Here is a 13,383-nt window from a genome sequence, read left to right as displayed (position 1 = left end):
TATGTATATAATTCACATGTGTTAATTCATAGTTTTGATGCCTTCAGTGTGACTCTACAATTTTCATAGTCATGAAAATAAAGAAAACTCTTTGAATGAGCAGGTGTGTCCAAACTTTTGGTCTGTACTGTGTATATATATATATATATATATATATATATATATATATATATATATATATATATATATATATATATATATGTTTTGTTTGTTTGTTTGTTTATCAACTGCAGAAAATTACTATTATTAAAGTAGTAGTATTGTCACTTCAGCAATAAAATACTGTTTAGAAATTAAATAAAAATAGCAAATATATAATATAGTAATAAAGACAGTAAAGTTGACTCATTTGAGCTGACAAACTGGTAATTTTTGTGTTTGTGTGTGTGTGTATGTGTGTGTGTGTGTGTGTGTGTGTGTGCACTATTGAATTAGACTGCTTGGTTAAAGGAAAGGCCATTTTTTCATATCAGCTTCACACACACACAGCCTGTGCAAACAGTGTGTGTTTTTGTATCTTGAGGGTCAGCTGATGATTAAAGCTGAACAAAGCGGCCCCTCTCACACAATGATAAAAAACAAGCTGAAATGACAGACTTACACAAAACCCAGCAATTACAGTTTGTAAACAAAATGTTCTGTTGGTTTCAGACACAATTATGAGGGGCTTTTATTTTTTTATCTCGACAGGTGAAGTAAAGAGGTTCAGGGAATCAGAATGTAAAAGGGATAAAAGTCCTAAAATAATCTGATTCATTATGTTAAATAGGGGTGGGGGTGGGGGTGCAGTTGTGTGTGTTGATGGCCTTGTATGAAATTATTAAATATTTATTGTTCTCTACCCTGAGTTTTCAATTGTGGCATTTAAATAGTTTTTAATTGTTTTAGGGGGGACAAAAGCTTAATTTTATGATACATTACTATTGTAACATCTGTAAGGTGTAAATATGTAAATATAATTATTAGAAGAATAATTAGAATTATTTAATTGCCTTAAATTCTGTACTAAATTATTTTGTGCAAATATGTGATTTTCATGAGATCAACACAATTTTCAACAGTCTCTAGAGTTGTTTTAGACAGAATGCATTGGAGAGGAAAAAAAGGGAAAAACAACAACAACAAAAACAACAACAACATCATCCAATGACAGTTCTGTGGTTGGACATGCAAGGTTTGAGGAAAATGATTGTTATCAGCTATACCAGGAAACAAATGTGAATTTAAATATACAAATATGGGCCTACTGCTGAAATTCTGATATCACATGAAAGCCAAAACATTTTTGATTTGGAGCATAAAGCCACCTTAAACTAATTATGAGCATTTCAAGCTAAAAAAAATGCATATTTCAATTAGCTTGTTGGGTAAAGTTTAATATTATTTTCCCAAATTGATTACAAAACTAGACAAATTGTTTACTTGAATCATAATGAAATGGGTGTTTTTGTTTGTTTGTTTGTTTGTTTGTTTGTTTATTTTAAACTGAATAATAATTTGCATTTATAGAAGTTTAAACTGATTTGGTTCATTTTCATTATGTCTGTTTCATTATGTTTAAGGCTTAATGGTTTTACATTATTAAATGTTTTAAAGAATTCAAGCATTTTCGGTGATGTGATGTTCACCCTGTTTGTGTTTCTCAGCATGCTGTATGTTTTATGAGTGCACATAAATCAGATAATTTTCTTCTTGGGTTTGTCTAGTTTAGACTTCAGGCCTGATGTAAGGAAGATTAGAATGCTACATCTGAAGGTAACCATTTGGGGGGTTAGTGGTTTACTTTTAATGCTTTGGCTCCACCTGCTGTACAAGAGACGTAAGTGAATCGTGTACTTTCATGAAACTACAAATCTAAAACATATTTGAAATTATTCAGGTATTTATTTAAAAACCGCTATTACAACATTTTAGATAATTAATAATAAACCATTATTTAACAAATAATTAAAAAAACGACTACACACATGGTCTTCACTTGAACTAGAAGATACAAACCCTTTCCAGCATGACCACCAATGTCCCTGTAGCTCTATTAAGATTTTTTTTTTTTACATGGGAAGAGCTTTAATGGCCTGCTAGAGCTCAGAACTAAACACTATTTAACATCTTTGGGATGAATCGAATTGAAATACTGCACTCCAGGCCTCCTCACCTCACCTACAGTACCAGACTTTAATAACAGATTTTAAAATCTACACTCTAAAATCTAGAGAATCATCTTCTGAGAAGAGTGGAGGTTATTATAACAGCAAATGTGGGATTAAATGTAGAAAATGATGTTCAAAAAGCACAGTTGAAACTTGTCCATATAGTGTGTTTATATATATTAGTAAAAAATATTCTTAAAAGAAATGATGGTGACCTTTCTTATCCCTTAATTATCTTTTAACTATTTAACCCTCTCAAGTGTGTGTGTGTGTGTGTGTGTGTGTGTGTATGTGTAAGTGTAAATTTATTTTTCCTTTCACTTGCACTTTTGCATTTTAATACAAACATGGATCATTATTTGGGTCTACTTGAAGTAATCGAAGATTTTTTTTTTTTTTACTCAATATACATGGGTTAATACGAATACATATTGTGATAAAAAAAAATTTTAAATCAGGTTTTGGGGAATTTTCTTACATTACAGAGTTTTAATTTCTGAAACACTCAGATGGAGACATTTATTCTGACTGCCTGCCAGCTATCTGGGAAGGAAACCTCATCTGCAGGAGCAGGGCTAAAGGGCTGAATGGACCACATTGTTGGCCACCAGCGAAGCCGTGTCTACTGCTGAAATGGTTTTCCATGCTGTGTGCTTGTGCACTGGACAGTGTGGGAAAAAAGCCAGAGACTGCTGCACACGTGTGATGAAAAGCACCACAGTGAACGCTCAGTCAGCACAATGTTTTCAGCTCATTTCAGTGGACAGTTATATCAATCAAGGACAGACATGGAATCTCTGTTAACTCTGCTTGTTCCGTCATAAGCAGTACACATGAGAAAACATCACTCAGCTCAAGCCATAAATGGTTCACTCTTTATTTTTAAGAATGACCAGAGTTGATGTGCCTGTAGTTTCCTTTACTGGATTGCTACTGTGCTCTCTGCATGCAACCCTGTGTTAAAGCTCTGTCTTGGTATCTGGAGACATCTTGGTATCATGCATGAGCATTAAACAATGGTACAATTTTGGTTTTGGGATGAACAGAATTCCTAGTGTACATATAGAATACAGCTAGACAGGTGTCAGATTTTACCAAATTCTCTGTAATAAATTAATGATAACTAAAGTAAGACAAGAGGAACAACAATCGCCTACACAACATGCCAAATTCCAAAAAGGCGAGCATATAGATGCCCATGTAAATACATTTTGACAAAGTCCTTTATATTTTTTAACAATATATTCAAGTTAGATGAAACAAATACAGAACTTTATAGAGTATAGGAGAAAGGCTGGGTGTATAATGTTATAGGGTGATGTAATGTAATGAATAGAGTGATGTACAGTGGCATGTTATTGAAGGAGAAATGAATCTGCCAAGAAACTGAGATAGATAGATAGATAGATAGATAGATAGATAGATAGATAGATAGATAGATAGATAGATAGATAGATAGATAGATAGACAGACAGACAGACAGACATCTGTCAGTCAGTCAGTCAGTCAGTCAGTCAAAAAAAGCCCAAAAGTAAACCAAAATGCTGCACATATAAATCCTCTTTTTGTTGACTGCTTTTGTCTGCAACAGCTTTATATAAAAGTGTTAATGTTGGTCAGTTATTAAGTATTTGGTGTTGTAAATGTTGATGTTGATAAGTATTTTATCACTTTGTTCTCCCTCTCACTTTGTTCTCACTAAGTTTTTGTTTGTTTAAAGACATACATATACATACATATACATATATATATATAAAAAATTTTTTTGTTTGTGATAATTACTTACAATAGGTCTTTGAATGAACACATTTAATGATGTATTAATTTTTTTGTAAGTGACGCTATTCAGTTTATTTTGAGTCAGTTATGTCATTTATTATTGAACTTGTGTGTTCAATATTGTTGGCTCAGTTTGGCTCATTTTGATTTTGCTAGTTATGACTTAAAACACAGGGCTGAGCTTTTCTTCATTCTTTACATTGTATAAGTCACATAATGAAGTCTAAATAAATGTTTGATAATTCAAATGATTCACTAAAATGTTTTGGGTAAAAAAAAAAAAAACAACTGCTCATGAGAATACCAGTATTCAGAACCGGCATTAACCATATTGAGAGAAGACGGATTTCAAAAACAAACAAAAAGGCTCATAGCATGATTTGAGTAGGATATTGTCTAATTTGAGACCATGCTCATACGTGGATTTTCTGCTTAATATTAACTTTGACCATATGAATATGCATTTTAAAAACAATTCTAATAACTCAAGATCTATCAACATTTTCTTTGTTTTCATATCTTCACTGGAACAGAGCGAGCAAATTCTTATCTTATATAACCTCATCATTCTTATGTCTCCAAATAGAAAAATCAAAAACGAAGAAAAGACAAGACAACTTTCTCACAGGAAAAAACTAAAAATCATGGTCGCTCCTGCAAAAAAATCCAAAGAATCAATTCTTTTTCAATTTAACATCTGCTAGCTTATGATCCGAGACATTGTTTAGTTTTCTTGGCTTCCTGCGTTCCTCAGTGAGCTTTCTGGAAAAGTGAACGAGTGCCAGTGTGGTTTAGGCATCCTGTGTCCCTGAGGTCAGACCACCACTGTCCGAGAGATGGGCCGTGACCTCCGACACATTACAGCCACATAAGTATCCAACCTGTGTTAAAAAATAAATAAAATTCAATAAATAAAAAAAATTATTAAAATATCCAGTGCATTTGAGCAGCATTTTAGAGGATATTATTGCAGACAAAGCTACAGGATGTAAAAGCTGCCTCATTACTCTTGATCCATTAGAACAAATGCATAGGCACTCAAAATAATGAAAAAGAAGCTACATATTTTTGTCTAGACTCCGTTCAAATAGTTCTTCAAGTAGTTATGAAAAGGATTAAAAGAAAATGGAAATGATAATGCAAATGGGTGCCATTTTCTGACTCTTACTGAAGTAATCCCACAGAGCTGGCATAAATCATTACTGTATCATTGTTGGAAAATGACTATGCTTATATCATCGCTACCGAGCATGCAGTTTACATTCTACAGCCAGCACGCACCAGACTTTCTAAAATACACTGCCATTCCTTAACACATCTTAAATCTAGTCTTTTATTCTATTCAAATCTGAATTTATTTTTATGAGTCATTTCAAAAGGTTTGGTGCAAAACACAGTAGGTGGTAGCTCAGTGGTTAAGGCATTGGGCTTTGGATCAGAAGATCACAGGTTCAAATCCCACCACCACCAAGCTGCCACTGCTGGGCCCTTGAGCAAAGCCCTAAAACCATCCCCTGCTCAGTTGTAAGTCGCTCTGGATAAGGGTGTCTGCCAAATGCTGCAAATGTACAGTACATTTGTTTTTTTTAATAGGCATTGATGGGACAAATTTATGAACATTTCACAAAGCATTTACAGATACATGCTTATTTTAAAAGAAATTATTAAAGCACAATTAAGTTGTTTAGATAACTCCAACATCAAACCTCTGAAATTTTAATTAGGAATTTGTATTCATTTTAGATTGCAGTTCAAAGAATGTTAAAGTATCCATGACCAGTTTATTTTCTAAATCTTAAAAACTGGGATATAGTCTGTCTCCAATTTGCATGTCAGCATTGAAACACACAAATTATTTGCAATAAAGAATATTCTGCTACTAAAAACAATTACAAATGAATCATTAATCATCATAGCTGACGTAGAACTGTTTATGGTAGTGGGTTTCACTTGTTTGTTGTTGCCCCCTAGTGGAAAAACAGAAACTAGCACTTTTTTCTCCCAAATCTTTCAGTTCAGTTACAGGTAAGTTGATTTCCAATTAGAATATGTAATTAAATTAAATAAATCTGCCATATTGAATACTCCAGGTAATTTAGTATAGATATTTAGGAGAGTAATCTGATATCCTTATTTCTTCACAGTAAGTTTTACCTTGGTCAGGATGACCATTGCATCCACACCTGCATTTCTTCAGAACTGCTTTAAAACACTGGTCACCTGGACCAAAAATTTATTTAGTGTATCCCTCCTGAACATTTTCATTCATTACTTCATTTACTCATTAATTAAACAATTATTGACTTGGTCTATTGAATAGCTCTGATTACAAGACTTTTTTTCAAATCAGAATTGTTTTAGATAAAATCCTTGACAGGAAACAATCACAGGGAGTATTATTTTGCTACACTATGATTCTTAAAACTCTTGTAAAAGTTAAAGATGTATAACAAACAAAGAAATAAAACCTACTTAATGATTCATTTTACCCACATTCTAGTTTACCGGTCAAATTTTTCATTGTACAAAATGTTTAGAAAAGTAATTGAGGCTATCGCAAGCCATTTTTCGTAATTTTACACAGATGCCTGTGTTATTAACAGTGCTGGTTGTGGTTAACGTCTACAAATCACTGAAAGCTGATATCATTGAGTGACAGATGCTGCTGGCTGCTTGTATCTCAACAGAGATGTTTCAGAAATGAGTCCTTCTTCCAGCATGTGGACCCCATTTGTGCTCAGTGTGGTGAGAACATGAGGACAGAGTAGCCCTGTGGTATCTCTCTATCCATCTGCTTGGGCCAAATGATCAAACTCTCCAGACTCCAATGAGCATAAATCAGCACTCGAAACATGGACACGTTTTCTTTTTTCCCCGTCCGTCATAAAACAATGATTTAGGGCCTCAGGCTGTCAAAACACGGCTCTGTGGATTTCATCCAGCAGCTTGAGGAAGGAACACAAGGACTTCATCGCATCTGAGCAATTTATAGCCACTGAGGGAGCCTGGGCCGATTAAGCTCAGGCCACCAACACACAGAAAAACAGGAGGAAGTAAAGCAAGCTCCAGCTGAAACACAAGGCCTGGATATACCCATCAATCCAGAGTGCTCCATCACTGCTCCAGAAGAAGCAAGGATATATCACACATTTGGCATATCGGTATGTATTCAGAACATTCCATTGGGTTATACTGCATTTGTGGGTTTTGGAGTCTCTACATTAAATAGTACTAAAAGACACATGGATTTGACTCGAGGCACTGCATTCGGCCAAGCAAAATATACAAATGTTATTGTTAAAAGTTATTTGTGTGCATTGTGTTTTCCCTCTGAGATCTCAAAGCATTTATTGGTAATTAGACATTTGAATAAGGCAAGCCACATCAATTTGGGTGGATGTTGTCAGAAATGGTGAATGAAGATTTCTTTTTTTTTTTTTTTTTAACTAAACAGAAAATCTAAAAATACAATTAATTTTGCACCACATTAAAAAAACCCACTATTGTTTTATTTGTGCAGGTATCTTACTGGTATTTTACCAGGATATTTTAATTAGGCTTATAAAGGCACCTGAAATTTGGGCAATAATCAATCTACTTCTATGGCACATTACATTTAACACATTTCTTATTTTGTCTTTTCTTCCTTCTGCGTACATGCAGAAAAAGCTCTGCAGAGAAGAGTTTAATATCACCTTAGTTCACCATGTCCCATGACACAATATAGTCTTTCTTTAAACAGACTGCTACATACCATTATGACTAGTAACATGATTACACCATCAATAAAATAAACAATAAAACATTCGTACGTCTGCATTACTGTGTTCAAATTCCAGGAAATTCTGATTTGCAAAAAGAGACATGTCAAGTTTATTTCTATAGCACTTTTCACAATGGAAATGGTCTCAAAGCAGCTTCACAGAATGTAAGAATTATATAACAAAACGTTTTAATATAAGTGAATGTGTGTTTATCTCTGATAAGCAGCAAGGGGTGAAGCACAAACTCCCTTAGATGGTATGAGGAAGAACCCTTCAGAGGAACTAGACTCAAAAAAGGAACAGGGAGTGTGAGATTATGAGTAGTTTTTTTCTACAGTCTTATACATTCAGAGCTACTGAGCAACTCATAGAATAGCTCAACATCTGTGATCATCATAGATCAAACACTTACTCTTCCATGTCACAACCTTTAAACATTCAAAGACGTCCAATGTCCAGACTCTTTGAAGGTCCATAATCTTAATGAGGTGGGGCACACAACTGGAGCTGGTGCAACCTCAGGGTGGGTAGAGAGAGAGAAGCAGTGAAAAGGAATGAATGTAGCTGATGTTCATAATATTAACAAGCACAAGTTGATAATGTGTGTTTGATCAGATGTACTGGAGCACAAGGTTATGATATGTGATGTATGTCATGTGTAGGTTTTGCTGAAAAGATATGTTTTTAATCTGCACTTAAACTGGGAGAGTGTGTCTGAGCCCCGAACACTGTCAGGAAGACTATTCCAAAGTTTAGGAGCTAAATGTGAAAATGTTCTACCACCTTTAGTAGACTTTGCTATTCTAGGAACTACTAGAAGTCCGGAGTTTGAGATCTCAAGGAGCCTGACGGATTGTAGCGTGTTAGAAGACTACACAGATACATGGAAGCTAAAGCATTTAGGGCCATGTAAGTAGGGATGATCAGATTGGGGTTATATGTTCTTATTTTTTCTACCTTGTGAGAACTCTGGCTGCTGCATTCTGGACTAACTGTAGCTTGTAATTAATGATGCAGGACAACCACCTAGTAATTCATTTCAATAGTCCAGTCTGGAGGTCATGAATGCATGGACGAACTTCTCTGCATTAGATATAGACAACATGTTTCTTAGCTTAGCAATATTTCAAAGGTGGAAGAAGGCTGTTTTTGATATATGCGTGATATGATTAGACAAGTTACTGTCTAAAATAACTCCCAGGTCTTTTACTGTTGAGCGAGTAAACAAGAAAAGAAAACTAGCAATACAAGAAAAGTCAAAGAATCTAAACACAAACCTGAACATGAAGCATAACTTGAAATGCTGATAACCATCTATAGAAAACCAATAGACCAAGAATGCAGTGAATTGCCATGAACAGGAAACAGTGTTGAAAGTCGTCATATAACATGTGACAATGCAATGGCTTATGGGAAACATAGTCATATCCATAATCCTGGCAAAATTCGGTTATTTCATACTATTTGTCTTTACATGTTCATCTAAATGTATAAAAGTAATTTAAATGAAAACGAGATTTGACGGAATCCCGACACGCCTATGACAGCAACCAGCTGTAAAAAAGTCTGATTAAGGTTTCACAGGATATTTCTCTTCACATCACTGAAATGACTCATATAGCCATCAGTATTTCAGGCCATAACAACATAATCAAGTTTCTCTCACTTTGGATCAAATGATTAATACTTTGGCTTGAACTTCTAAAGATGTATTGCCTCTTTTATTTGAGCTGAACCCATTAAGTAAATCCACAGCACCCAAACCACCTAGGCAAGAAAACAGGAATGAATCAGGATCATATGATGTCATTGTTAGGGTTGGCCTTTTAATAATGTAGAACATGAAGTCATTTGCATTTTATCTCTCAGCATTGCCGACTATTCCCAAAGTGAGTGCTAACACACTTTATAATGCTTCGGACTGGGGTTTCCCTTTTAACATCTGTTTAATACCATGTTCCAGAGTAATGATTAAAGGTGCAGGCTGGGGTTTAGTCACTGCTGAGGCCACAGCAGCGGCATAAAAATCAAATGACTGAAACATCAGTAAAAGCAATATGAAGTGAACGAGTCCGGGCTGAGGGAAAGACTGTGCAAAACAAAGCCCCTAAAGCTCCACTGCTTTTTCCTTGTCCTCCATCGAGGGGGTATGTCAACTGTTCGCCCTCAACTGAATGATAGATGTGAAATTTTCCCTCCAAACACAAACATCTTTAGTGATTTCAGCTGTAGGATATACACGTGGGACAGAGCACAGACCACCGTCACAGCTGATTCTTTTTTCTCGCATCTATTTTTACTACTTCCATTTAATTCCCTCACCAATCATTTAAGCTCCATGTGAAGAAAGGCTACGTCGGCCTCACAAGATGATCCACTGCAAGAAAAAACAACAACACTACTGCAGGTGCTTTCCAATACAGTATAGTGCACAGATACTGTTTTAAAAGATTTCCTTTTTGAGTACAGCATTTTTTATTCAAGACCTGCCGAGGATACTTTGATGCGGCAATTTTTGTGTTTTTAATTGTTTGACAATGAAAAACAGGAGCAATGATGTAAAAATTATATTTTACAATATAAAAGATAAACACAGAATGTAGCTATAACCTGAAAGGAGAGAATGAGACATTTAAAAGAATAAAAGATAAAAAATGCAAAAAGGAAATTGGAGCAAACAACAGAGAATAAATTTATGCCAAAAATATAATTATTAATCTTTTAATAACGTATATAGATTAGAAGCGTTATGAAATTACAGCCCAGGCTCTTGTATTCATTCAATCAAATTTAATTTAATCAATTTAATATTAAATATATACCACTTTTATCAAAAAGAATCGCTTTAAAAAGATCCCTAACAAAAAGCAGAGGACACAGTGAGACAACATAAGGAAACTGCAGAAACCATGTGAGGAACCAGGCACCAAAGGAAACCGAATCTCTTCAGTGAGATTATAAATAATTACTGTATATAAGTGTAGAAGAGAAAAGAATCAGTATTAAGTGTATGTAGCAGTTTGTAAATAGTCTTCTGATCAGTACAGGACGTCTTTATGATTACAGCTGCCATTCTTGGGAACAATTCTTTAGAACACAGGTAAGATCATTCACTTAAGTGTCATGTCAATTAATGGGTTAATAAATCCATGATGTGGCTGTGAAGGGTTAAACTCAGGAACCATGATGTTGGAAGTGGACTGTGATTAGTGAGCTATCTATCAGTGAACAGTTCATAACCTTAATAATGATGAAACTGTAATGAATGGAATTTAAGTGTCACTGAGATGAGTCTGGTTCCTTTAGAGGTTTCATCCTCAGACCATTTCAGGGAGTTTTTTCTAGCCAATGTCACCAGTGGCCTGCTCATTTGGGATAAGCTTTTAAGGATACTAAAATTTATATTCACAATCAATTTTATTCTCTAAAGCTGGTTTGGGGCAATGTACATTGTTAAAGATATAAAGAATAAAATGCATTGGACTGTATTATATATTAATTCTGGAGCAACTTAAAAAAACTTTGAACTTTCCACCTTAGATTTGTGCTGATCATTTCTATGCCCTAAAGCTTTCACAGCTTTTCATTTTTAGAACTCTAAAGCTACTAACCATTTGACCTGATAAGATGCAGGTTAAAGCAGCAGCAATGAGTCTTCTGGGAAGTTTTTTTTTTTACCTCAATTGTGTGGTCTGTAAGAAAATGTCCAATGTCTGAAAAAAATCAAATGCTCATCTGTTCACCACCTCTCCAAAACCTTTTGCTTGTCTCTATTATAACATGTATAAGTCAAGAATATAAATGATAAGGCATATCTCACACATACAAACTGCAGCTGGACACCACAGAGCTCTTATTTGGTTTAGAATGAACAATGGAGCCACAGTCAGTAGGGGGCAGTGTTGCTGTAAATGATCACCAATCCTGGACAGTGAAAGTCCAATACACTTTATCCCTGTTGCAGATTCAACATAACAGTTAATTATCATGATTACTAGACATGACCTTCTGTCCTCCAGAGAAAAAACAAACAAACAAAAAAACACCTTGAGCACCTTGGTAGCATTTTTTTTAAAGCTTCATTGTGATATTTTTAGTATTAATTTAGTAATGAATAAAATATGAGTGTGCTGTAATATGGTGAAGAATGTAGGTGGAGTATAACAATATGTTCTGAAGCATTTTGTTCCTCAACACAGCAATTATGTTTATAAATACTTTATAAATTACACAGCATTTGATCTTGTGGAATGTCCACTAAACATTGTGAAGTGTCTGCACTCTAAGAGTGTCTAAGTCTCAGTGTCTCAGTTAAATGTGTCAATATAAGTCTCACTTTAATATAACTAATATAAACCTGTGAATATTTACTTTGCTGTTGGCATTACTGTCACAACTTTTTTGAGTTGAAGGTTCAACAGTACTGCAAAACAATGGTCTATTAAGATATAAATACAGTGTAAAATTTGAAATAGATTTATCTATATTAAATTACCAATAATTTATGCATCAGACTAAAATAATTAAAAACAATTAATAATAATTTATGGTTACCTTTTAACAATCTTTAGATCGCAAAAGCTGACTGGCAAACAGGTGTGCTGGGAATAAAAACAAAAATAAATTTATAAAAAAAAAAATGGTCTGCTATTTTAAAATGTACAAATGCTCGTATATCAACAAAGATTTTTGTGCAATCTAACTTCTGAACTACGCATTATGTGCTTATAAGTATTTAAATGCAGTATCATATTACTTGGATTTAAATCAGCCACTCATTAATATCATTACTCACCTGCTTTTCAGATTCTTTCTTTAGTTAACTAATTTAGTACATTTTTTAACCTCATTGTAAATGTAATTCATGTAAAATTTTGTCTGTATTCTCTAATTGTGATCCAAAACATGGAATGAAAAAGTAAATCATATCCTATAGCAGCACATTCTGTTGTGTTGTATTCTATGCATATTCTCCTTCTTATTGTGGTTTCATTTGAAATAGAAGTTAATTCATCTAATATGATGTATGGATGTATAGATGAATATAATAAACAGACTCTACAAGATTAAAAATTGTAATAAAAAATTAAGTAAATCTAAGTAGTAATAACAGAGCATTCACAATAAGGTTAGCAAGCTAATGGACAAAGCTAATCTTTTTAATCAGTTTGTTGAAATTTCTTGCTTTCTCTGGCTTTTTCTTACTTGCCAAGGACACAGTGCTCACAACAACACACTGGTTGAAATTCTCCAACATCTTGCTGCAAACATTAAAGCACAGTTTTAAGTTTGCTTAGAAACATTGTTGTTGCGATGGACAACAAGGCATTTGTAGGTATCATTCAGCTCAACATCTATGAGGTCTATTGCTCTGATTGTGGCCTCTATTCTCCTGGAGCTGACCCCCACCTGCTTAGTGTTGACCACACTGAGAAATAGATAGTTCTTGCCACACAAAATCCTGAAAAATTTTAAATACACAAAACAGTTTCTCCAGATTGGGGGGTGAGCATCTCAGGACAGAAAACTTAACAGGCCTCATTAGGAACGTGACCCAAGTCTAAGTAACAAATACTGTATTAGCACCACTTACTGGCAATAGTTACAATAACATGCTAAAATGCTTTTTTAACTGCAATTTCTTGCTACACCTCCTGCAAATTTTTATGAATTTTAATTTGGAATACATC

General features: G+C 34.3%; 1 long non-coding RNA gene across 1 annotated transcript; it reads right to left on the bottom strand.

The window, feature by feature from the left end:
• Positions 1-4,308: 4,308 nt before the first annotated feature.
• On the bottom strand, positions 4,309-12,953 carry LOC124377201. The gene is made up of 3 exons (XR_006924070.1): positions 12,899-12,953; positions 12,248-12,294; positions 4,309-4,810 (listed from the first exon to the last, which is right to left on the bottom strand). It is a non-coding gene; the product is annotated as an uncharacterized LOC124377201 (long non-coding RNA).
• Between the last annotated feature and the right edge of the window lie 430 nt (positions 12,954-13,383).

Source organism: Silurus meridionalis, chromosome 23, assembly GCF_014805685.1.
Source record: "Silurus meridionalis isolate SWU-2019-XX chromosome 23, ASM1480568v1, whole genome shotgun sequence".
In the NCBI taxonomy this organism is placed as follows: domain Eukaryota; kingdom Metazoa; phylum Chordata; class Actinopteri; order Siluriformes; family Siluridae; genus Silurus; species Silurus meridionalis.
This window is presented reverse-complemented; position numbering and strand designations above follow the sequence as displayed.